Source organism: Arvicola amphibius, chromosome 12 (genome assembly GCF_903992535.2).
Source record: "Arvicola amphibius chromosome 12, mArvAmp1.2, whole genome shotgun sequence".
Classification (NCBI taxonomy): Eukaryota; Metazoa; Chordata; class Mammalia; order Rodentia; family Cricetidae; genus Arvicola; species Arvicola amphibius.
In genome coordinates this window covers 132,773,009-132,797,538 of record NC_052058.2, presented here as the reverse complement: position 1 = coordinate 132,797,538, position 24,530 = coordinate 132,773,009, and positions in this window count along the sequence as shown.

Sequence of the window (24,530 nt, the reverse complement as noted above, 5' to 3'; positions counted from 1 at the left end):
ACACTATAGTACTGGCCCCCAAATGATGCTCCTATGTTTACTTACTGTGTGGCATGTTAATGCAGAATTGCAGTGTCTTCTGTCAGGAGGAATAGAAGGCACACCTGAGATAGGAAACACTGCAGTACTGTTTTGCTGAGAATCGTCTTTATCCTTTAGTTCCAGTTGTCTTGACAAAAGATGATATACAAACATTTAGCAGTATGAATGGGGGCTATTTGGGGGACTACTATAACTGATCATTCCAAATGCAGCAATATGGGATTTTAGCATAATTATGTACTCTTTAGAAAGTTCTTGAAGTGCAAACTATAATTTTCTGAAGCTGATAAAAGGAATATCTGATGAAAGGTGATTATTACTGTACCTAACTATCTGTTGCCAATCGTGTAGAAAATAATCTTTGCTTTCATTTAACATGTGACAGTCAATGAGAACAATATCTTTGTATTAGAAAAGACCTGTCTGTTCCTCGAATCTTAAAAGGAAACTTATATGGCATTGGAATAACTCATAAACACTATGCATAACTAGCCAGGAATGAAATAGAATCGACCCACAACCATCCATATTCTTAAGGCTTTCTCTGGTATTCTTATCAGTGGTCTTTTTCTATTGTATTGTTTATACTCCCTTCTAGAGCCAAAGAGATGTGTGTTTGTGGAATTTCTTGAATAGCTCTGGTCAACAACTCAAAAGAGGGCTTCTCATTTCTGATACCATTTAGGTTGTCTTTGGCTGTTGAAGTGAGCATCATCAGCCCAGGTGAGAAGTTCATTAAAAATATATGTGCATATTTATACATGGAATTATGTTATTGTTGATGTATGATTTCCCTCTGTATGCTGTGAATATGTTTTATTATTACTGGTTTACAAAGAAGCTGCTTTGGTCTATGGCAGGGCAGGATAGAGCTAGGCTAGAAAACTAAACTGAATTCAGGGAGAAAGTAGGTAGAGAGTCAGGGAGGTGCCATGTAGCTGACTAGCTGATGAAAGAGAAAGATGCTGGAACCTTACTAGTAGGTCACAGCCTCATGGTGTTACATAAATTAATAGAAATGGGTTAATTTAAGATATAAGAACTAGCTAAGAATACACCTAAGCCATTGCCAAAACAGAGTTGTAATTAATATAGCTTCTGTATCATTATTTGTGTCTGGGTCCCTGGGAAACTAACACAGTCTCCTTTTACATTATTATGGGTTTTTTATTTAGGTAAATAGTTAATAGGGTAATTTGCTGTAGCTTTCTCTAACAACCTAATGGTCACCCCCTCTTTCTTTTATATTTAACTCAGTTTTTTTCCATTTCCACTATCAGATTGAATAGAGAAATAAGCATAGACGCATAGACAAGCTAAGACAGGATGGAGTAAAGAATTACCGCTAACATTTTTATCACCAAAGCCACCCAGCACATTTCATTAATGTTATTTCCAGTGTTAAGTTTTAGGCAGTGTTCAGCAGAAATTCTTCTGACATTTCTTTGAAATGTCAAGGGTTTTATAAATTAAATTTATTTTTAACTGGTTATATAAAATCTTAAAATTTCATATATCAATGTGGTAACATGATATACTTTATAATGCTTAAAATCAGGTTAAACATCAATATCAATCTCCTCAAATAGTGATCATTTCTTCAAGGCCAAACTTTCAAAATCATTTTTTCTAGCTATCTGAAGTACAGCAAACTACGCTGTCTATGGGAGCCGTAAAACACACTAACACAACAGACACACTCACTTCCCTTTAGCTTCCAGTGAGTTATTGCAGACAATGGAAGTGGCAGGCAGTGAAGGAAGCCCTTTGTTAGACCACAGCAGGAAGATTAGTTTTCTGAGTGCCCTGAATAGGGCTCCATCCCAGCGGGACAACTCTAATCTCAAGTAGTGCAGGAATAATGGACTATTGGCTTCTCACTGCGGAGAAGTCCTTGGGCTAGGGTGAGCTTCTTTGGGTGCAGTTTTCTGGCCTTGTCCATACTGGTAAGAGTACATTTTTGGGAGGGCAATGTGAATGGCCGTGCATGCAATTTCCAACATTGTGCTCTCTGCTATTCAAATAAGGGTAGTTCTGGTTGGTCAGAATTCAGATCTTGTCACAGTTTTCAGTCATGTGGTGTGGGACCTCAATCTTGTGCTGTCACATGGCTACATTCCAAGGCTGGCAGAGCAGGATTTCTGAAGCACGTTTGTAAAAGTTCCCTAGTGATAAATGGCTCCATTGTGTAATTTCCTATAGATGACCTCCCCTCCACATGATTTGGTAACTCTTGCTCAACTCTTCCATGGTCTTTCCCTCACCGTACACTTCCAGCCTCTGGTAGCCACCCTTCTAGTCTCGCCTATAAGATCAACTTTTGTAGATTCCATCTATTGATTAGATCGTGTGGTACTAGTCTTTCTGTGTTTGTCTCATCTCACTTGACTATAAATAATTGCCTCCATGCTTCCATAAATGACAGAGTTCCATGCATTTTATGCTCGAATAATTTTCATTGTACAAATGTATATTTTCTTATCTACTCATTAAGTGATAAACATGTATTTTGTATTTGTTTATTATTCTCATTGCTTGCTTGGTTTTTTTTTTTTTTTTTTTTTTTTGAGACTGAGTCTCTCTTTGTAGCCCTGCCTATCGTGGGACTGGCTATGAATAACTGGATGGCCTCTAACTCAAATAATCGTTTGTCTGAGTCTTCTGAGTACTAGGATTACAAGTGTGCACCATTATTACCATGTGAATAGATATATAATGAACATGGAAGTGTAGATATCTCTTCCAAATACTGATTTTATTTCTTTGAGATATATACCTGATAGCGACCTTGCTAGGCTGCATGGTAATTTTATTTTTGACTTCTGGAGGACCACCATACTGTATGCAAGTACTAATTTATATTTCCACAAAGGATGTGCTAGGGTTTTGTTTTCTCAACAGGACTCTAAGATAATTAGCATAAGTAAAGAGTTTAATTTCAACTAGACCTACAATGCAGACAAGCAGAGATTTATAACCAGTGACCAAGGTAAAGAAGCTGATGAAAAGATAGTAAGAGGAACTGTATATCAAGGGTAGGGGAAACAGGAATTCAAATGGATATCAAGTACAGAAGGTTTTCCACAAAACTCACATAACAGGATTTCTTGGTAGCACTAAGCTAGGCAGAACAAGACCTGGATGAAGGACAAGAATTGATCCAAACAAATGGTTCAAAGAAATCTCCCTTAAGTTTGATTAAAAGAGAGTTATCAACAAGCAGGCTTTCTCACCCTATGTAAGTGTACCAAAAGCAACACTTCAGACACAGAATTTGACATTTACCTGGTAGCTTCTACTTCCACAAGGCCCAGCAGCCCAAAAGTGCAATCAACAACTTTGATTGCCCCGCCCACTCACAGGCAAACTTCTCTATCTAAGACATTTTAGGCACTGAAACCTCCCTTCCACATTGATGTGATCTGAATGTAGAGTGTTCGCCCAAAACCTATGTCTCCAGCTTATTGTGCTACTGGGAGGTGATGGGAACTTGAACAATGAGACTGAACAGGAAACTTGGAGGCATGCTTTGACAAGAACTGGAGTCCTGATCTCTGTCTCTTGGCTCCCATGAAATGAGCAGCTCCTTCCATCTCACACTTTTGCCTTCATGTTCTATGCACAAGCTGCTCTTTTTATACAGTCTAGGACACACCCCCACCCTCCCAAAAAACTGGCAAAACTCAAGAGCTGCCTTAGCAGTTAGGACATTTTGTGAATGTAATTAAGACACCTATAAAGTCAGTATGGCTCCCAAACCACAATTTTAGCCTCCTGCAAGGGATTTGGTCAGTAATGGAGGCAATGATTCAGTCAGGGTACAAAGAACCTTCAGGTGGGACAACTTTAAGGGGCTGGTCTGGAGAATATTTCTACACAGTGTAAGATGTTCTGCATGGACTTTGTCCAGAAGTGACCTAGCCTAGGTTTTATGGTCACTCACCTGTAGCCAAGGGACTCTGTCATACTTTGCCATGTGTTTCACAGTAGGAAAATATGGTATGGTAGGTAGCAAAGGCTAAGCCTCTGATGAAATTAAGATACAAATAGTGATGCAAAGTCAGGCTTTCTTTTTTATAAGGGAAAGGATAAATGATCTCAGACTTCATAAAATTAAATTTGTAACACATATTTCACTCCTGACTTCATCTGCCCATTCCTACACCCTCTCTTTCAAATTGGGATGCCAGACTTACGACATTAATTTAGTCCATTCCTGCTGGGTGCCCTTGACCTGTATCCCTTGGCATAGAGCCTAAATTTCTCCAGTCAACTCAAACTCACTGACCCCTGTCAACTTCACTCAACCCTGTTGTGCACTCTTGCCCTCTTTTATAGGCAGATGTGGGCCACCAATTCCTTTCATATAAAGACCTAAGGACCATCCTCCTTTAGGAAAGAGAATTAGAGCCATACCAGCAATTCCATCACTCCCACACCTCCCTGTGGAATACATGCCACTCTTTTTCCTTCAAGAGTCCCTTCCTGAGCTCTCTAGTCAGATAAGAAGCCTAAATCATACAACCAATCCAATCTACCCCAGTTGAAGATACTTACTCCACATTTCTAGACAGAGAGCTGAAATTCCTGCAACCAAGCATAATAAATACTGAAAAGTATTTGTGTCTGCAGAGACTGATTGACTAATAGAAATTTCAGTACTGTGGAGAGAATGAAATATTACAGGGAGGGGAGATAGAATGAACTGGTATAAAGAGTTAAAAGAGAATAATATAATAGGAAGGATTATATAGGGGAAAAGGAGGAAAGGGCAAGATAAAGGAGGAACATGAAAGACTTTCTTCAAAATCCATGTTGAAAACCTACTCCTGCAGAAGCATATACATGCAAGTGCGCGCGCGCGCGCACACACACACACACACACACACACACACACACACACCAAACACAAACAAGTTAGAAAGCTAAAGTTGAGTTACCCTATAATAGGGCATCCATGCCTCTAGGAGATACCCTAGGCTAACAAGTAAAAAAGCCCAGTGCTATAAATGTCTTACCTTTTTGGTGTTATTAGCTAAACCAGGTTCTGAAGGTTCAGAAATCCATTAGATTCTATTGTTGAAGACATAGCATGCTTGTGTTAGAGAACATTGAGAAATCAAGTACTGCCATCCTGGAAATTTGATCTCTATTGGCTAGATTCATGGTGGTTGGAAGTGCTACACAAACTACCGTGATCATACCCAGCTGATCCTGTGAGCTACAATGACTGGCCAGGCAAAGCATGCCCATTGGAGTAGTAGTGTCACAAGCATTGGAAGAACAACCAACGATTTTCTATTTGGATTTAAATCATACTCCATAAGGCAGCACTAATTTCTGGTACTGTAAACTGGTCTAAGAAGCCTGTGATTATGTGGGTCATAGCCCCCATAAAAGAACCTACTACTATTATTCTGCTAAATCAAGATAGTATTAAATTGCCCCCTTAAACTCTTATCTTTATTAAGATTAGTGCACTTTTCACCCCTCTCAGAGAAGCTGCTTTTTACAGTAGGTGACAATTAATACAGAGGTCTGTCACTTGTCAGCACACACAGAGAATACATTATTATGGAGTGCTCTGTCCTAAAGGGAAGATCTATATTACACTCCATTCTCCAAGGCTTAGGGAGCAGTGCTAGAGATAGTGGCTGACTAAAGAAAGCTAATGCAAAACATTATGCTTGTGAACTCACAATGGCTGTGACTGAATGAACAAGAACTGCACATTATCAGGCTATCTGAAAGCATAGCATGGATGGAGGAGAGAGATAAGAAATCCCATCCCCATATAGGAAGTTACTGGCAATTGATGGCCAGTAGAGGAAAAAAAAGTATTCTTCAGCAATGTAGCCCCTAAAATTGTGCTCCAGTGGATTGTTTTTAATTTAGGAAATGAAACAGAAAAGGAATATTAAATAGGTATAAGAGAAAATAGTTGAAAATGAAAGAAAATAATTGAGAATGATATAAATATGAGATTACAATTTTGGTATAAAGGGTAAAAAAAGAAAAGCAGGTATTTTAGATGGCCTTTAGAACAGATGGCTTTTGTTTGATGAAATAACATTTTGTCTTAAGAATGGAAAATAAAAGGTTAAGGAAACAAAATGAAATCTTAAGTCTGAGTTACACCAGGTCTGAATAAGTTTCTTAGGGTTTTTGGAGGATGGAACTTAAGAATGATATATATTTGATTATTAATGGTTATACTGATTGTTCCTGGTAACATGTATGAGAACTATCTTGAAAGAATAAGAATGCATGTCTAATCAAGATAATTTCCTGTGTTTATGTTAGACTTTAACCACTTGGGGAAACTATAAATTCATATGGAACTATTTGGTTTGCTTTGTATAAGCCTTGTCTAAATGCCACACAGAAGCCAAGATTATAAGACTGGTGAATCTCTTTTTCTGGCATCCAACAATGAACTCTTAGATGCCTATGAGGATAAAGGGATCAAAGATAGATAACCAATATTTAGCCTTTTACTCTTCAAGGTCAATCAGGTCTCCAGGGATAATGGTACCCTTCTGGCAAGGCACTTTCCACTTTATCAAAGAGGCCACAAATTATCCAGATACTGGACTCCAACCAATGCATATCATATAAGAAAGGGGGTCACTGAGTACCTCAAATTGCGTGTGATACAATACAAATGCTATAACTGTGTGAGGAATGCATCATTGCCGAACAGCAGTTGTGTGTGTGTGTGTGTGTGTGTGTGTGTGTGAGAGAGAGAGAGAGAGAGAGAGAGACAGACAGAGAGAGACAGAGAGAGACAGAGAGAGACAGAGAGAGAGAGGTGACTTGCCGAAAGACAAACAAGAAAATGACTAAAAATCACATCCCAGAGGGGAGGGGAGGCCTCCTAAACAAAGACTCTTCCTGAGTATTCCTTCTGGTAGACTTCACAGAAAAGCCCACAAATGGTTGAATAAATTATTTATTGTTTTTTGTGGGTCATCTTACTAATTGGGCACAAGCTTTTCCTTTCCTCGTTGCTACAATTAAGCATATAGCAAGAATATTCACACTCCAATGTGGGGCTCTGTCATTTTCTTCATCTATCGTCAGGTGGAGGTTCTATGGTGATATGCAAGAAATTCATCAGTATGGCTATAGGAACTGGCCTTTTCAGGCTCCCTCTCCTCAGCTGCCCAAGGAACTAACTGGGGGCGTCTCCCTGGAAACCTGGGAACCTCTCTAGGGTCAAGTCTCTTGACAACCCTCAGGTAGCTCTTTAAATTAAGATATATGCTTCCCTGCTCCCATAACCACCCTTCCTATATCCCAAGCACCCCATTCCTCCGAGCTCCCCCCGTTCTCCCCTTCACACTTTTCTCTCCCCATCTTCCCTTGGCCCAGTCTTGCCCAACCCTCAAGTTCCCAATTTTGCCTGGCGATCGTGTCTACTTCCAATATCCAGGAGGATTACTATATCTTTTTTTGGGAGTTAACCTTCTTATTATCTTCTCAAGGATCCCAAATTTATAGGCTCGAGCTCCCAAGGTCCTGATGAGGAGCAGAAGGAGAGAGAACATGAGAAAGAAAGTCAGGACCGTGAGGGAACCTCCAGCTGGCGACAGATGGGGAAGGTGACTGAGCCCCACATTGGAGCACTGGACTGAGCTCCCAAGGTCCTGATGAGGAGCAGAAGGAGCGAGAACATGAGGGAGAAAGTCAGGAACGAGAGGGGTGCGTTCACTCATGGAGACGGTGGGACAGAACTAATGGGAGATCACCAACTCCAGTTGGAATGGGACTGATGGATCATGCGACCAAACCAGTCTCTCTGAATGTGGCCAACAGCGGGGGCTGACTGAGAAGCAAAGGACAATGGCTCTGGGCTCTGAGTCTTCTGCATGGACGGGCTCTGTGGGAGCCTTCTCAGCTTGGTCGATCACCTTCCTGGACCAGGGGGGAGTTGGGAGGACCCTGATCTTAGCATAGAGTGGGGAACCCTGATGGCTCCTTGGCCTTGAGAGGGAGGGAGGGGAGGTTTGGGTGGAGGGGAGGGGAGGGAAGGGGGAGAAGGAGGGGAGGGAAGGGGGAGGAGGAGGGAAGGAGATGGAAATTTTTTAAATATAAAAAAAAATAAACCATGAGAAAAAAAAAAGAATATTCACACTCAATAGTCCCAAGATTTGTGTTAATAGAAAATGTAGACTCAAAAAATCGAAGTCATTTTCCTGCCACTCTTCTGAAATACCTCATGAAAGCATCAGACATCACATGGGTTCCCAAATTACTTGGAACCCTCCCTCTTCAGATAAAGCTGAAAGATTGAATCATACTCTCCAACAGTAGGAAGTGTGCACCAATAGTTTTACTTGGAATCTATACAGTCCGAGGTACGAGGGAGTGAGGGAATGACGGCCAAGGGAACGGGTCCGAACCAGAGACCTCTGTAGGACCCAGCCAAGTCAGGGACTTCTGTGGGTTCAGGCCTGAGCCAGTGACCTCTGCCAGCAGGCATGAGGCAGCAACCTTCACAGGAGCAGGTACAAGGCAGCAACCACCAAGAGAGCAGGCCTGAGTTAGAGATTTTTGCGGAATTTGGCCCAAGTCAGGGACATCCTTGGGAGCAGGCCTGAGCCAGTGACTTCCACCAGAACAGGCCTGAGGCAGTGACCTCCAGGTACAGGGAGCAACCACCAAGAGAGCAGGCTTTAGCTAGAGACCTCTGTGGGACTTGGCCTAAGTAAGAGAAATCCGTGGGAGCAGGCCCGAGCCAGGGACATCCATGGGAACAGGTCTGAGACAGAGAAGTCCACTGGAGCAGGCCTGAACAAGCGACCTCTGCCTGAGGAGGCTTAAGCCAGTGACCTCAGTGGGAGCCAGCACAATCCAGCGACCTCTGCTGGAGTATGCCCAAGCTAGTCACCTCCATGGGAGGAGGCCTAAGCCAATGACCTCAGTGGAGCAGGCCCAAGCAAGCAACATCTGTGAGAGTAGACCCGAACAACATCTGGGGTTGCAGAGTGACCTCTGGACACTCCAAGTGACCTATGGGAACACCAAGTGAGCTCCAGGGTGACTGGAACCAAGGCCCCAACTGCACCACAAGAAGGAACCAACTGAACCTTGAATTCACTGACATCTGGAAGATTAATCACCAGAGACACAGCCCCAACTATACCAACCAGAGGTAAAGAAGGCTAGACATGTTAAGAACACATTCATCACCACAAAGAGCAACACAACAGCAACAAAAACTAGTGGCCTTACAATGGCAAGACTTGAACATCACAATATAGATGAAGTAGAAGAAAATTACCTAGAAAATAACTTTTGGAGAATACTTGAGGCTCTTAAAGAGGAAATGAAAAATTCCCTCAAAGAAATTGAGGAAAAGACAAACAAAAATGGAAGAAATTAATAAATCCCTTAAACAAAACCAAGAAAAAGCAATCAAACAGATGAAAGAAGTGATTCAAGACTTGAAAATCAAAATAGAAACAATAAAGAAAACACAAGCCAAGGGAATTCTGGAAACAGAAAATATGGGGAAATGACCAGGAACCACAAATGCAAGTATAAACAGCTGACTACAAGAGATAGAAGAGAGAATCTCAAGAGCTGAAGATACAATAGAGGAAATAGACTCATCGGCCAAAAAACGTTAAATCAAGCAAAAGCTTAACACAAAATATCCAGGAAATATGGGACGCCATGAAAAGACCAAACCTAAGAATATAGGGATAGAAGAAGGAGAAGTCCAACTCAAAAGCACAGAAAATATATTCAACAAAATCTTTTAAGAAAACTTTTCCAACCTAAAAATGATATGCATATGGAGCTACAAGAAGCTTACAGAACATCAAATAGACTGGATCAAAATAAGTCCCCTTGCCACATAATATTCAAAACACATAAAAATCAGAATAAAGAAAGAATATTAAGAGCTTCAAAGGAAAAAGGTCAAGTAACATATAAAGGCAGACCTGTCAGAATTATACCTGACTTCTCAATGGAAACAATAAAAGTCAGAAGGTCGTCATCAAGCATTATTCAGACAATAAGAGACCATGGATGCCAGCTCAGACTACCATACCTAGCAAAACTTTCAATCACAATAGGTGGACAAAACAAGATATTCCATGACAAAGCCAGACTTAAACTATGCCTTGCCACAAACCCAGCCCTACACAAAGTTCTAGAAGGAAAATGCCAAGCCAAGGAAGTTAGTTAACAACATCCACAAAAGCACAGACAATAGATGATCTTACAACAGCACACCCCAAAAAAGGGAAAGCACACACAATAACATCACCAACAATGAAAACGAAAATAACATGAACTAGCAATCACTGGTCATTAATATCTCTTAATATAAATGGACTCAACTCACCTATAAAAAGACACAGGCTAGCAGATTGGATATAAAAACAGAATCCATACTTCCGCTGCATAGAAGAAACACACCTCAACTTCAAAGACAAATATTGCCTCAGTGTAAATGGTTGGGAAAATTTTTCCAGTCCAATGGACCTTAGAAACAAAGTGGGGTACCTGTTCTAATATTTAACAAAATAGACTTCAAACTAAAATCAATTAAAAGAGACAAAGAAGGACATTTCTTTTTTTTTTTTTTTTTTTTTTTTTTTTTTTTTGGTTTTTCGAGACAGGGTTTCTCTGTGGCTTTGGAGCCTGTCCTGGAACTAGCTCTTGTAGACCAGGCTGGCCTTGAACTCACAGAGATCCGCCTGCCTCTGCCTCCCGAGCGCTGGGATTAAAGGCGTGCGCCACCACCGCCCGAAGGACATTTCTTATTAGTCACAGAAAAAAAATCCATCAAGAGGAAATCTCAATACTGAACATCTATGCCCCAAATACAAGGCCACCCTTATATGTAAAAGAAATCCTACTATAGCTTAAATCACACATTGAACCCCACACACTAATGGTGGCAGTCTTCAACACCCCACTCTCACCACTGAACAGGTCAACCAGACAGAAACTTAACAGAGAAATAAGGGAACTAACTAATGTTATGACTCAAATGGACTTAACAGACATCTATAGAACATTCCTTCCAAACAAGAGAATATACCTTCTTCTCAGCATATCATGGAATTGTCTCAAAAATTGACCACATAGTCAGTAACAAAACAAACCTCAACAGATACAAAAAAAAAAACTTGGAATAACCCCATGTATCTTATCAGATCACCATGGCTTGAAATTAAAATTCAATAGCAACACTATTTAAGAAAGCCCACAAACATATGAAAATTAAACAATGTTCACCTGAATCAACAATGGATTCAGAATAGAAAAGAAATAAATAGAGAAATTAAAGACTTCCTAAAATTCAATAAAAAAGACTGTACAACTTACCAGATTTATGGGACACAATGAAAGCAGTGTTAAGAGGATGGTTCATAGCACTAAATGCCTACATAAAAAAGCTGGAAAAATCCAACTCTAGTGAGTTAACAGAACACCTGAAAACTCTAGAACAAAAAGAAACAAACACTCCCAGGAGGACTAGATGGTAGGAAATTATCAAATTGAGAACAAAATAGAAACAAAGAAAACAATACAAAGAATCAATTCTTTTTGGAAAATCAACAAAATATACAAACCTTTATCTAAACCAACCAAAAGGCAGAGAGAGAATATCCAAATTAACAAAATCAGAAATGAAAAGGGGGACATAAAAACAGACACGGAGGAAATCCAGATAATCATCAGGTTATACTTCTGAAACTTATACTCCACAAAACTGGAAAACTTAAAGAAAATGGACTATTTTCAGGATAAATACCACTTACTAAAATTAAATCAAGACCAGATAAGCAAATTAAATAGACTTATAATTTCTAAAGAAACACAAACAGTCATCAAAAGTCTCCCAAGCAAAAACAAAACAAAACAAAACCCAGGACCACATGGTTTCAACACAGAATTCTATAAGATTTTCAAAGAGCTAATACCAATACTCTTCAAATTATTCCACACAATGGAAGAAGGAACATTGTCAAACTCTTTTTATGAGGCTACAATTACCCTAATACCCAAATTACACAAAGACATTTTTAAGAAATAGAATTACTGCCCAATCTAACTGATAAACATTGATGCAAAAATACTAAATAAAATGCTAGCAAACTGAATCCAAGAACACACACACACATACACACACACACACACACACACACATTATCATCATCATCATCATCATCATCATCCATGACCAAGCTGGCTTCATCCAAGAGATATAGGGATGGTACAACACATAAAAATCTATCAATGTAATCCAAGATACAAATGAACTGAAAGAAAAAACCACATGATCATCTCATTAGATACTGGAAAAGCATTCAACAAAATCCAACACCCTTTTGTGATTAAGGTTTTAGAGAGATTAGGGATACAAGGAACATATCTAAATACACTAAAAGCAGTAGCAAGCCAACAGCAAATATCAAATTAAAGGGAGAAAAACTCAAATTGCACTAAAATCAGTAACAAGATAAGGCTGCCCACTCTCTCCATATCTATTGAATACAGTTCTTGAAGTTCTAGCTAGAGCAATAGGACAACAAAAGGAAATCAAGGGGATAAACATTGGAAAGGAAGAAGTCAAACTTTTGCTATTTGCAAATGATATGATAATATACATGTGACCCCCAAAACTCTACCATGGAAGTCTTAAAGCTGATAAATACCTTCAGTGATGTGGCTGGATACAAGATCAACTCAAAAAAGTCAGCAGCCCTCCTATATACAAATGATAAAGAAGCTGAGAATTAAATCAGAGAAACATCACCCTTCACAATAGCCAGAAATAACATAAAATATATTGGGGTAATACTAACCAAAGCAGTGAAAGCCTTGTTTGACAAGAACTTTAAGTAATTGAAGAAAGAAATTGAAGAAGATACCATAAAATGGAAAGATCTCCCATGCTCTTGGATAGGTAGGATCAACATAATAAAAAGACAATCCTACCAAAAGCAATCTCCATATTCACTTCAATGCCCACCAAAATCCCAGTATAGTCTTCACACACATTGAAAGAAAAATATCCAGCTTCATAGAGAAAAAAAAACCCTGGAAAGCCAAAGTAATCCTGTACAATAAAGGAACTTTTGGAGGCATTACAATCCCTGACATCAAGCTCTATTATAGAGCTACAGTACTGAAAACAGACTGGAATTGGCATAAAAACTGACATGGAGACCAATGGAACCTAATTGAAGACCCGGATATTAATCCTCACACATATGAACACTTGATTTTTGACAAACAAGCTAAAATTAGACAAATTGGATGTCAACAGGTAGAAGAATGAAAATAGATTCATATTGATTCTCATGTGCAAAATTCAAGTCCAAATAGATTAAAGACCTCCATATAAATCTAACCACACTGAACCTGATTGTAGAGAAAGTGGAAAGTAGCTTTAAATTCATGGGTACAGGATACCACTTCCTAAATATAATACCAGTAGGACAGACATTGAGAGCAACAATAAATAAATGGAACCTCCTTAAACTGAGAAGCTTCTGTAAAGCAAAGGACACAGTCAGTAAGACAAAAAGGTAGCCTACTGGATGGGAAAAGATCTTCACTAGTCCCACATCAGACAGAGAACTGATCTCCAAAATATGTAAAGAACTCAATAAATTAGGAATCAATACAACAAATAATCCAATTACAAAATGGGGTACAAATCTAAACAGAGAATCCTCTGTAGAAGAATCTCAAATGGCTGAAAGGAAATGTTTAACATCCTTAGCCATCAGGGAAATGAAAATCAAAACGGCTCTGAGATAGCATCTTACACCTATTAGAATGGCTAAAATCAAAAATACCAATGATAGCTTTTGCTGGAAAAGTTGCAGTATAAAAGGGAACACATTTCCATTGCTGGTGGGAATGCAAACTTGTACAACCACTCTGTAAATCAGTATGGTAATTTCTCAGAAAATTGGGAATCAACCTACTTCAAGACTCAGCAATACCACTCTTGGACATATACCCAAAAGATGCTCAATCATACTACAAGTACATTTGTTCAAATATGTTCATAGCAACATTATTTGTAATAGCCAGAACCTGGAAACTACCTAGATGCCCCTCAACTGAAAATGGATAAAGAAAATGTGGTATATTTACACAATGGAGTACTACTCAGTGGTTAAAAAAATGACATCTTAAAATTTACATGCAAATAAATGGCTCTGGAAAAATACATTCTGAGTGAGGTAACCCAGACACAGAAAGATGAGGATGGAATATACACACTCATAAGTTGATACTAGCTGTAAAGCAAAGGATAAAGAGCTTATACTCCACGACCCCAGAGAAGCTAAGTAATAGGGAGAACCCTAAGAGAAACATACATAGATCCTGCTAGGAAGGAGAAATAGACAAAATCTCCTGAAAAAAATGAGAGTATGGGGTGCAAGAAGAAGGGAGGGAAGAAGGGGAGGAGGCCAAACGTGGAGGGGGTTGGAGAACTTGAGGGATCAGGATGGTCAAAATGGGGAAAGGACAGAGACAGAGAACAAAGGAAGATTTCTTTTTTTTTTCTCATGGTTTATTTTTTTTTATATTTAAAAATTTCCATCTCCTTCCCTCCTCCTCCCCACTCCCTCTGCTCCTTCTCCCCCTTCCCTCCCCTCCTTCTCCCCCTTCCCTCCCCTTCCCTCCACCCATACCTCCCCTCCCTCCCTCTCAAGGCCAAGGAGCCATCAGGGTTCCCTACTCTATGCTAAGTCCAAGGTCCTCCCAACTCCCCCCAGGTCCAGGAAGGTCAAAGGAAGATTTCTTGACTGAGGGAGTCATTATGGGGCTAGTAGGAAACCTGGATCTAGAGAAATTCCCAGGAATATACAAGAATGACCCCAGATAAGACCCTAAGCAATAGTGGAGAGGTTGTTTGAACTGTCCTTGCCCTGTAGTTAGATTGATGACTATCTTAAATGTCACCATAGAACCTTCGTCCAGTGTCTGATGGAAGCAGAGTCAGAGATGCACAGCCAAGCACTGTGCTGAGCTCCCAAAGTCCAGTTGAATAGTGGGAGGAGTGAGAATACTAGCAAAAAGGTAATGACCCATGATGAGGAGATCCACTGAAACAGTTTACCTGAGCTAATGGAAGTCTTCCAACTCTGGCCTGACAGTGAGGGAACCAGCAAAGGAGCAAACTAGACCCTCTGAATGTGGGTGACAGTTGTATGGCTGGGGTAGACTGTGAGGCCACTGGCAGTAGGACCAGGATTTAACCCTACTGCTTGTACTGACTTTTTGGAACCCATTCTATTTGGAGGGATAATTGGTCAGCCTAGATACAGTGGGGAGGGTATTGGTCCTTCCTCAAAGCTATGTGCTAGACTTGTTGACTCTCCATTGGAAGCCTTATCCTCTCTGAGTAGTGGATGGAAGGTAGGGTGGGGGAAAGCAGAGGAAACGGGATGAGGGAGGGAGTGTGAACTATGATTGGTATGCAAAATGAGAAAAGATAGATTTTTTAAAAAAATAAATATAGAGATAAAAGGAAAAGAGGGGGAGTCATTGTGAGGATATGTGGACAATGTTGTCCACATGCTAATATATGGCTGGCTATGCTATTTTCATAAAGCCTCTTCAGGGACTAGCTACATTTTCAACTAACTGAATTAGCTTAAAATTCAGGAATAAATCTTACTTACAATCTTATGAAACAATGGTTTTGAAAAAGGAAAGGGATAATGACCTTTTCAGTCCTGACCTCACTTATTATATCTTAATATGGTGGTTTGACTCCTGTGTATATGAAGGCCTGGCCCATAGGCAGTGGCACTATTAGGAGGTATGACATTTATTGGAATAGGTGTGGCCTTGTTGGAAGAAGTGTGTCACTGTGGAGGTGGGCTTTGAGGTCTTATATGCTCAAGCTAGGCCTATTGCAGCAGTGTCCTTCTCTTGCCTGTGGGTCAAGATGTAGAACTGCCAACTCCTCCAGTATTATGTCTGCCTGCATGCTGCATGTTTCCTGCAATGTTGGTAACGGACCTATGAAACTGTAAGCCAGTCTCAATTAAATGTTTTCCTTTATAAAAATTGCTGTGGTCGTGGTGTTTCTTCAGAGCAATAAAACTCAAACTAAGACACCTAGGAATCATGATTACAGTTGGGTATTATGCGATCTCATACATATAAGAGTTAGTGCTAATTAAAGCAGGTATATATGGCAAAATTCCTAGTCTTATGAAAATAATATGAATGAATACCCTAAAATGAGAAAGTCAAACAATTCTAGTAGAATTTGAAGGAAATAATGAAAATATATTGTAAAAGGAGAGAAAATGATGGGAAATGTAAACAAAATGCAGTATTTTTTCTATCAAATGGTTGAATAAGACAAAAGTTGATTTAAATTATTAGCCATAAGGAAGTAACTTGGTAGAATTTCAAATTCCTCCTGGGAAATTTATTTTCTGAAATCCAAATGTATGCTTAAGTTTAATTTCTCCGTAGAAATGTACCACTCTGCATTAGCCAATCACAGAAGACTGTGAGGCCGACCTCTGGGCACTCCCGGTGAGGAATAGGACCTCTCTGTGTTAGGAACAGGAACTGAGTAGGATGCCTGCTGGGCGGTCTCACCAGCATGTTCATCATGGCTATGAAGCATCTTGCAGAAGGAAATTGTTTTTACTCTGCTGAAATATTTTTAAACAAACTTTATTATTGTATTAGTCAGGGTTCTCTAGAGTAACAGAATGGAATATATATGGAAATTATTAGAGCAGCTTGCAGTTGTAGTCTGGCTAATCCAACAAAGGTTATCTACTGATAGAAAGGCCAGGAATCCAGTGATTGCTCAGTTCAGGAGCCTGGAATTCTTAGATGGTCATTCGTCTACATGGGAATCTCATATTCAAATGAAGTCTTCAAAGAAAACTATCAATTGAACCCAAAATAAACAACTACTTGCCTCCAATACACTTTCTCATGTTCTCCATCTCTAAGGTGTATCAGAGCTACACACAAGGAAAAGAAATTTTGCAAAGTTTGTTCTATGTAATTACCACACAAAAGTCACCATCATGACCTCCACTTGCTGAAACAAGTAAATATGTCCCAGAAGAGGAGCCAAATCAAGCAATCCAGGCATTGAAATCCAGCATCATGGTGTTGCAGGGAGAGATCCTCTGTGATGGAGAAGAACAGACCCCAAGGCCACTTACAGTGACAGGATGCTTAAGAATCAAAAATGCTCACCACAGAGAGTCACCAAAGAGACGTCAAAGCAGATGTGCAGGGAGAGGCTAGACTGAAGGATGAGCAGGTCTGGAGTCTATACTTTTCAAGTCAATCTCATCTACTCTCAAAAGAGCAAATATGCAACAGCACCACAATACCCTAACATTAACAAGCTAAAAAACTCCAGGCGTACCACCGAACCCCTGTTTGTGCAACGTGAAACTCGCGTGAGCAGAGGCTTAGCTCAAAGCCTGACTCTACCCCAGGTCTTAGACACAGGTGGAAAAATAAACATCAGCGCCATCCGTTGTCCTGTAAGACATCAAATAAAATATTTGCTGAGGCATCGGACTGACTTCAATTTAATTAGCTTTTCCCAACAAATACAGCTTGAGTTTGCTAGCAATAGGAAAGGCACATCAATCACAGACATCTGCTTATTAGCATACTCTTCTCATAATTACCTTGGTGATGCCATACACAGCTGTGCCTGCACTACAGGTGCAGTGCCGAGGGTTCAGGAAGGCTGAGCCCCAGAGAAAACATAGCAGGAATAAAATGGCCGATTTTCTCTCAGCCTGGGGTCAATGTCAATGTACATGTACACAAATATATGCGTCTACCTAACAACAGTCCTCTGCAAGGAAGCTGCTTCCATGTGTCAAACTGAAGGAAGGGATGAGAGATGATCTCCATCTCTTCCAATATTTTCAATACCCACAAAGACAACATGTTCTTGTTCTCTAGAATGCCAAAGAAAGGCAATCCTGTTAGTCATCTCTGTCCCTCAGTTCATCTTTTGCTCAGAAACTGATTCATGGGTCCTGAAGTGTCTTCCCACACACATACACACACTAAACAAACAACAACAGCAAAGACACCTTGGACCTTTGCTCACATATCCTGGAGCCAATTTGTTCACACAAGCAAATCTAATTCTATCTGTCCAACAATGTCAATTCAAAGGAGCCCTCCGTGAACCTGTCCTTCAGTTTGCACACTGGAAGTAATACACCACTCTCCTAAGCTCTGTCTATGACACTTCTTTCTTCTCTGCAAACTTTCCAGGTGTCTACAATGCAGGTTCTGAATATTTCCACCACAGTATCACCATACCCCTCCTCTCAGTTCTTGTAATGCAAACTTGACCTTATCTAAACAAAAGATTGTTTACCCAGTTATCTTATAAAGCTGATCTGGCTATGTGATTGCTTTGGCCAAAAAAGGTAGAAGAAGAGATGGTCTTGAATGTCTATATCCCGAGATTATAAAGGAATTAGTTGCTCTTTGTATTCTGAAGAACGTCAGTTACTATGTAAGAATGTTGAGTCACCTGAGACGCCTGAGATGACCACACTACAAGGAAGTCCAAGCAGGTCACACAGGAAGGAGAAAGATACCCACTCAGACTCTCGGATTAAGGTACTCAATGAAGACACAGACTGCATAGTGCAAACAAGTCCATCTAGGAAATTCCAGACCAAACAGAAATCCAATGAAGCAAATGTGTACCATCTTCACCAAGCCATAACCAAATTTCAGCATTATAAGCAAATAAGTGATTGCTATTGCTTCAAATGAGCAAGTTTTCTGAAGGCTTGTGATGCAATTATGGAGAGCCAAAGAATTTCCTTTCCTTATGAAAGAGCATGGGTAAGCAGACATATCAGAGGGTCACTGGGCAACATTGCCTTTTAGTAAATGGCCGGACTACTATTTGTCTCCTCTGTCTCAGGATAATGAGAGACGAGAAAAGACATTGTATATAAATTATTTTTAGAGCAGCACTCGCCTGCAGTCAAATCTCCGTGTTGGTGATAACTTAGCTCGTACCTGAGAGTAAGCTTGTAGAATTCATCAGTGGTCCGTGAAAAGTGTCCGGCATAGAGAAGGAGTATAAAAGGCTCTAAAACTTACTGATTGGATAAGGAACATGCATGCCACTCCTGTGTTTATCTGGGGCACAGGACTTGAGGAACTAAGAAAGGGTACTTGAAGGATTCAGGCATTTCTCTCTAAATACACATTTGCCACCAAGAACCTAAACCTTTTCAACTCTTCTACCTTTTAAAGACAATCAAACTAGTTTGCCATGATTTAGGGCAAGAAAAATGCTGTTATAAATATGCCCAAACAACAGAGATTGTCCTTTTCAAAAGGTAAGTATGTTTTATTTAGCTTCTTAATTTCCTACTTGGGGAATGGTTAAACAAACTTTGAAACATACACAGTGAAATAATTATAAGAATGGTTGGGCTCTTCCAGAGGACCTGAGTTCAATTCCCAGCAACCACATGGTGATTCACAACCATCTGTAATGAGGTCTCATGCCCTCTTCTGGCCCACAGATATATAGGCAGAACACTGTATACATAATAAATAAATTATAAAAAAAAGAAAAAATCTTTTAAAAAAGAAACTAAAAAAAGAATTGTTAGGAAACAAAAGGGAAATATATACACAAAGGAAAAGGTGGGCTTTGATAGATACCACACACTGTCCTGGCTGCGAGGGAGACTGCACTGTGAGGATAGCTGGGCAACAGGACACTGGCTCAAAATTGTGATGATAGATACATGATAGATAGATAGATAGATAGATAGAATAGATAGATGATAGATAAATAGACAGACAAATAGATAGACAGACAAGATAGACAAACAGAATAGATTAATGATAGATAAATAGATATGCAGACAGGATAGATAGATAGATAGATAGATAGATAGATAGATAGATAGATAGATAGAATAGATGGATGGATGGATAGATAGATAGATAGATAGATAGATAGATAGATAGATAGATAGATAGATAGATAGATAGATGATAGATGATACATAGATAGACAAACAGGCAGACAGATAAATGATAGACATATATTACAAGATAAAGTTTTAAATGAACAAAAAAGGAACCACATCAGACTAGTGAGGCACACAGTCAGGATTGCTAAAAGTGACCTACCTAAGAAACCAAAGGGTGAGATGTCTACATCTGCCTTTTTGTATGTGTGTGTGTGCAAATGTGCAAAGAAAAACATGTAAAAGAAAAAACTCAGAGTTTTCTGTCAATTTGGGAGAGTTTTCCAAGAAATGACCTGTTACAGAAGACAATATCCAGGAAAGAGAGATGAAAATTTATTGAAATCACACACAGAAAAATGGCTAAAGCCCATTGTAACTTGGAAATTAAGGCGTCTGGATCTGCTAAAGGAGACAATAAGGAAAGGGACTATTGTCTTCAAAAAGACCACTGTCAAGACTCATCATATTTCAGATTTTATCCTGAGATTAAATCCACAAACCTCGCCACCTATTGCAGATGTGGCAAAACATATGGGTGAGCTACAGACTGACATAAGTTATAGAAACCACCAAGGCATCACTAATACTCTGAAACTGAAGAAGGACAGAAAACTTGTTGTTGACCACAAATCTAAAGGAAAGTTTGGTGAGAATCCCAGTAACGTTGCTATGGAAACGTAGAAGAAAACTGAGGAGGAAGGGGAGGAAATTGAGGAAGAAGAAAGGTTTACAAGTTTGAAGAAAAATTTGAAAGTACTGGGGTATATCAGTTACCTTTCTGTTGCTCTGATAAAACACCACGACCAAGGTAACTTATGGACGAGTTTAGTTTAGAGTTAATTTAGTTTGTTTATTTAATGGTTCTAAGTGGATAAGAGTCTAACATGGCAGGGAAATATTGCAGCAAGCCGGCCTGATGTTTGGATCACGAGGCGGAAAAACCACACAGTCAACTACAAAAATGAAGTAGAGAGATGTAAGGGCAAACACACTGAGGCTATAGGTTCTCAAAGCACACTACCAGTGATGTTCTTCCTCCAGCAAGACCACATCTCCTAAACCTCCCCAGACAGAGCCACCAACTACAAAGCAAATATTCAAATGCCTGGGACCTGAAAGGACATTCTGATTCACATCACTATGTTCCGCTCCCTGGTCAATGGCTATATCATAATACAAAATTCATTTCAGTCAAAATGCAAAAGTCCCCATCATCTTTTACAGTTTCAGCATTGCTTAGAATTCAAAGTTTACAGTCTCTTCTGTGACTCGGGTTCATCTCTTTCTGTAGCCTCATGCAAAATAAAAAAATAGTAGAGTAGATGCTTCCACCATAGAGTGGCACAGAATATACATTATCCCTCTAAAGGGAGGAATGGTGCCATCACAAGGAACTGCTCTACTAAAGCATAATTGAAACCCAACAGGAAAAACAGCAAATCCTGTAGCTTCATATGAATGAAAATAAAATGAAATTTAGGCTCGTCAACTCTGAAGCACACAAGGGGTCTGTTGAAATTGTCCATATAGGGTTTCATGGTCTAAGCTGATGAGGACAACTGACCAGGTCTCTTCCTCAAGAGGGCACCAGATCTCATTACAGATGGTTGTGAATCACCATGTGGTTGCTGGGAATTGAACTAAGGGCTTTTGGAAGAGAAGGCAGTGCTCTCAACATACTTAAAGGGCTTTACCTTTCCAGGTTTGTTTCCTGCAATATAGATCTCTCTCTCTCTCTCTCTCTCTCTCTCTCTCTCTCTCTCTCTCTCTCTCTCTCTCTCTCTCTCTTTCTGATTCAACTCTTTGTATGTAGCTCTCCTTGAAAGATGTCTTGTGACTCTAGCATCACCAACATCTTGAAGCCTCCAATGAAACCCATACTTCACCTTTACAATTTTATACAATGGCCTCTCAGGGCCCCTATCTTCTCAGAACCTTCATACAGGGGACACTGTTGCCACACATTGCCTAGCTGGAGTGGCTATCTGAAACTGTGGAGCAAAAAAAGTGACCATTTCACTTTTGCATGCTTCATATTTCTAATGTCAGCCCTGCTGACAGCTCGGAATGGATCTTGGTCCCCCTTAAATCACATTAATAGCAGCCTTTTTATTCAATTGATTTCTAGGGGCTGAGAACACCTTAGGCGCTTTTTCATAAGTGAGAAACAGCAGGGTGAGGTCTTGCAGTGCAGAGCTGGCTTCTCCTGAACGGTGATAATTTCCTTTAAAATTGAGCTTCCTGGTGCTTTATTCTCCAAACTGAACATTTTGTATTTTTCTGTCCCACTTGCTGTTTTTCATTATAGACTTGTGTTGGGTCTCATGAGGCCCCAGCGTGAGGCCCAGTGTAACTTCCTGAGCCTAGCTCAAGTTTGGAGACCTGTCTTTGGCCATGACTTCCGCATATAAGTGACTCAGCACAGCCTGACCTAAACCCATTTCTGCCCAGCCACTGCTAATGTGATAAGTATTATTGGCCCTTATTCCTTACTCCACCTCACCCCATCCCAAGACTCCCACTCCCGTAACAACCCTATATATGTTCCTGCCTAATACAATAAAATGAGATCCCGCTTCAACAAGACTCCCAACTCAGTGTGTTTCTCTTAGGTGGCCAGGGGAGGTCTGGATTGTCAACACTCACCATCCCACTCAGCTCCAGGGAGAGACCAGTGGGACTCGCTCTGCCTCAGCCCTATCTGCTGGAGAGCCTGACAGACTTGCATAAGTGTTATCATTAGCAAACATACGGTGTGGAAGGTCCCTCTGTCTATGTGTTGATTTTATTGGTTAATGAATAAAGAAAACTGGCTTGGCCTATAGCATGGGAGGAGGAAGGCAGAGTCAGAGAGAGAAGCATGGAGCCACTGGAGACAGACGCTGGAAACTTTACCCCGTAAGCCACAGTCACGTGGCAATACACAGACTAATAGAAATGGGTTAAATTAACATAAGAGTTAGCCAATAAAAAGCTAGAGCTAATGGGCCAAGCAGTAATTTAATTAACACAGTTTCTGTTTGATTATTTCAAATCTAAGCTAGCTTTGCGGCCAGGAAACCAACAAGCAGCCGAAGTGGCCTCCTCCAACATACACTTATTTAATGTTAGTACTACCTTAAAATTTCTTTCACCAAAGAAAATGAATAAGCAGACATGTTCTGGGTGCATGGACAGAAAGCAGGCAGATTATTTGTCAAAATGTCACATGAGCGCAGTGCTAATATTATTTCCCTTTGAAAGTTCTTGACCTGGGCTTCCACAGCCCTCGATGGTTTCAGCACTATTATTGTTCAGGCTCCTATCAGAAAGAATGGCCATTCCCTGCTTACAGCAGTCAACCACTTTTCTAGTTCAAAATTCCAAAGCCTTCCACTTTCACAAATAACCAACCAACCAGACAAGAGGAACCATGGTCAAGTTTTTCATAACAATAGTCCACTCCAGTATCAATCTCTGAATTAGTTAAATTTTGTTGCTGTGATAAAATATCATGGACAGAAGAATGCCACCGAAGGGTTTATTTGGAATTAGGGCTCCAGAGGGAACACAGAGCAGGAAGGAATGACAGCAAATGACAAGCACACCAATAAAAGCATGGATCTAAGAGTTCACATCATCAACGGCGTAAAAAGCATAAAGAGATCTGTCCCACCGTCCAAACCGGACTCTCTGAATGTGGCTGATGGTGGAGGAGGACTGAGAAACCAAGGACAACGGCAATGAGCTTGAACTCTACAGCATGGACGGGCTCACTATGAGCCTTGTCAGTTTGGTTGCTCACCTTCCTGGACTTAGGGGGAGTTGGGAGGACCTTGGACTTAACACAGTGAAGGGAACCCTGATGGCTCTTTGGCTTGGAGAGGAAGGGAGTGGGAGTATGGGTGGGAGGGAGGGGAGGGAAGGGGGAGGAGGAGGGGAGGAGATGGAAATTTTTAATTAAAAAAAAGAAAAGAAAAAAATGAGAAAAAAAAAGCATAAAGAGAGTCAACTAGAAGTCGGCCAAGGCTACGAACTCCCAAAGTCTACCCCAAGTGGCATACTTCCACTAGCAAGGCCACACTTCTTAAACTTCTCCGAGCTCCATTACTAAGTGGGTACCAAGAATTCAGATATTTAAGCCTCGGGGAGACTTGTCTCATTCAAAGCACCACATAGGGTACCACTGAAATTGACTGGGAATTAGTAGAAGAGGAAGATGGAAAAGAAAGAGCAGGAAGGTCTCTCTAGGCCATAGACCCTAAAGGCACATCCTATAATCACCCCCACCAACTAGAGCCCCATGGATCTGGAAACAGCCTCCCTACATCCCCAAACACATGGCATCTGCGACCACTGGAACCTTGACCCTGCCCCCACCTGGAGACTTGAATACCTGGCTTGTCAGAGAGCCTCTCTAGACCATAGACCCTGTAGGCACATTCTGTACCCTACCCCCACCCACCCGAGCCCAGGAGACCTGGAAGCAAC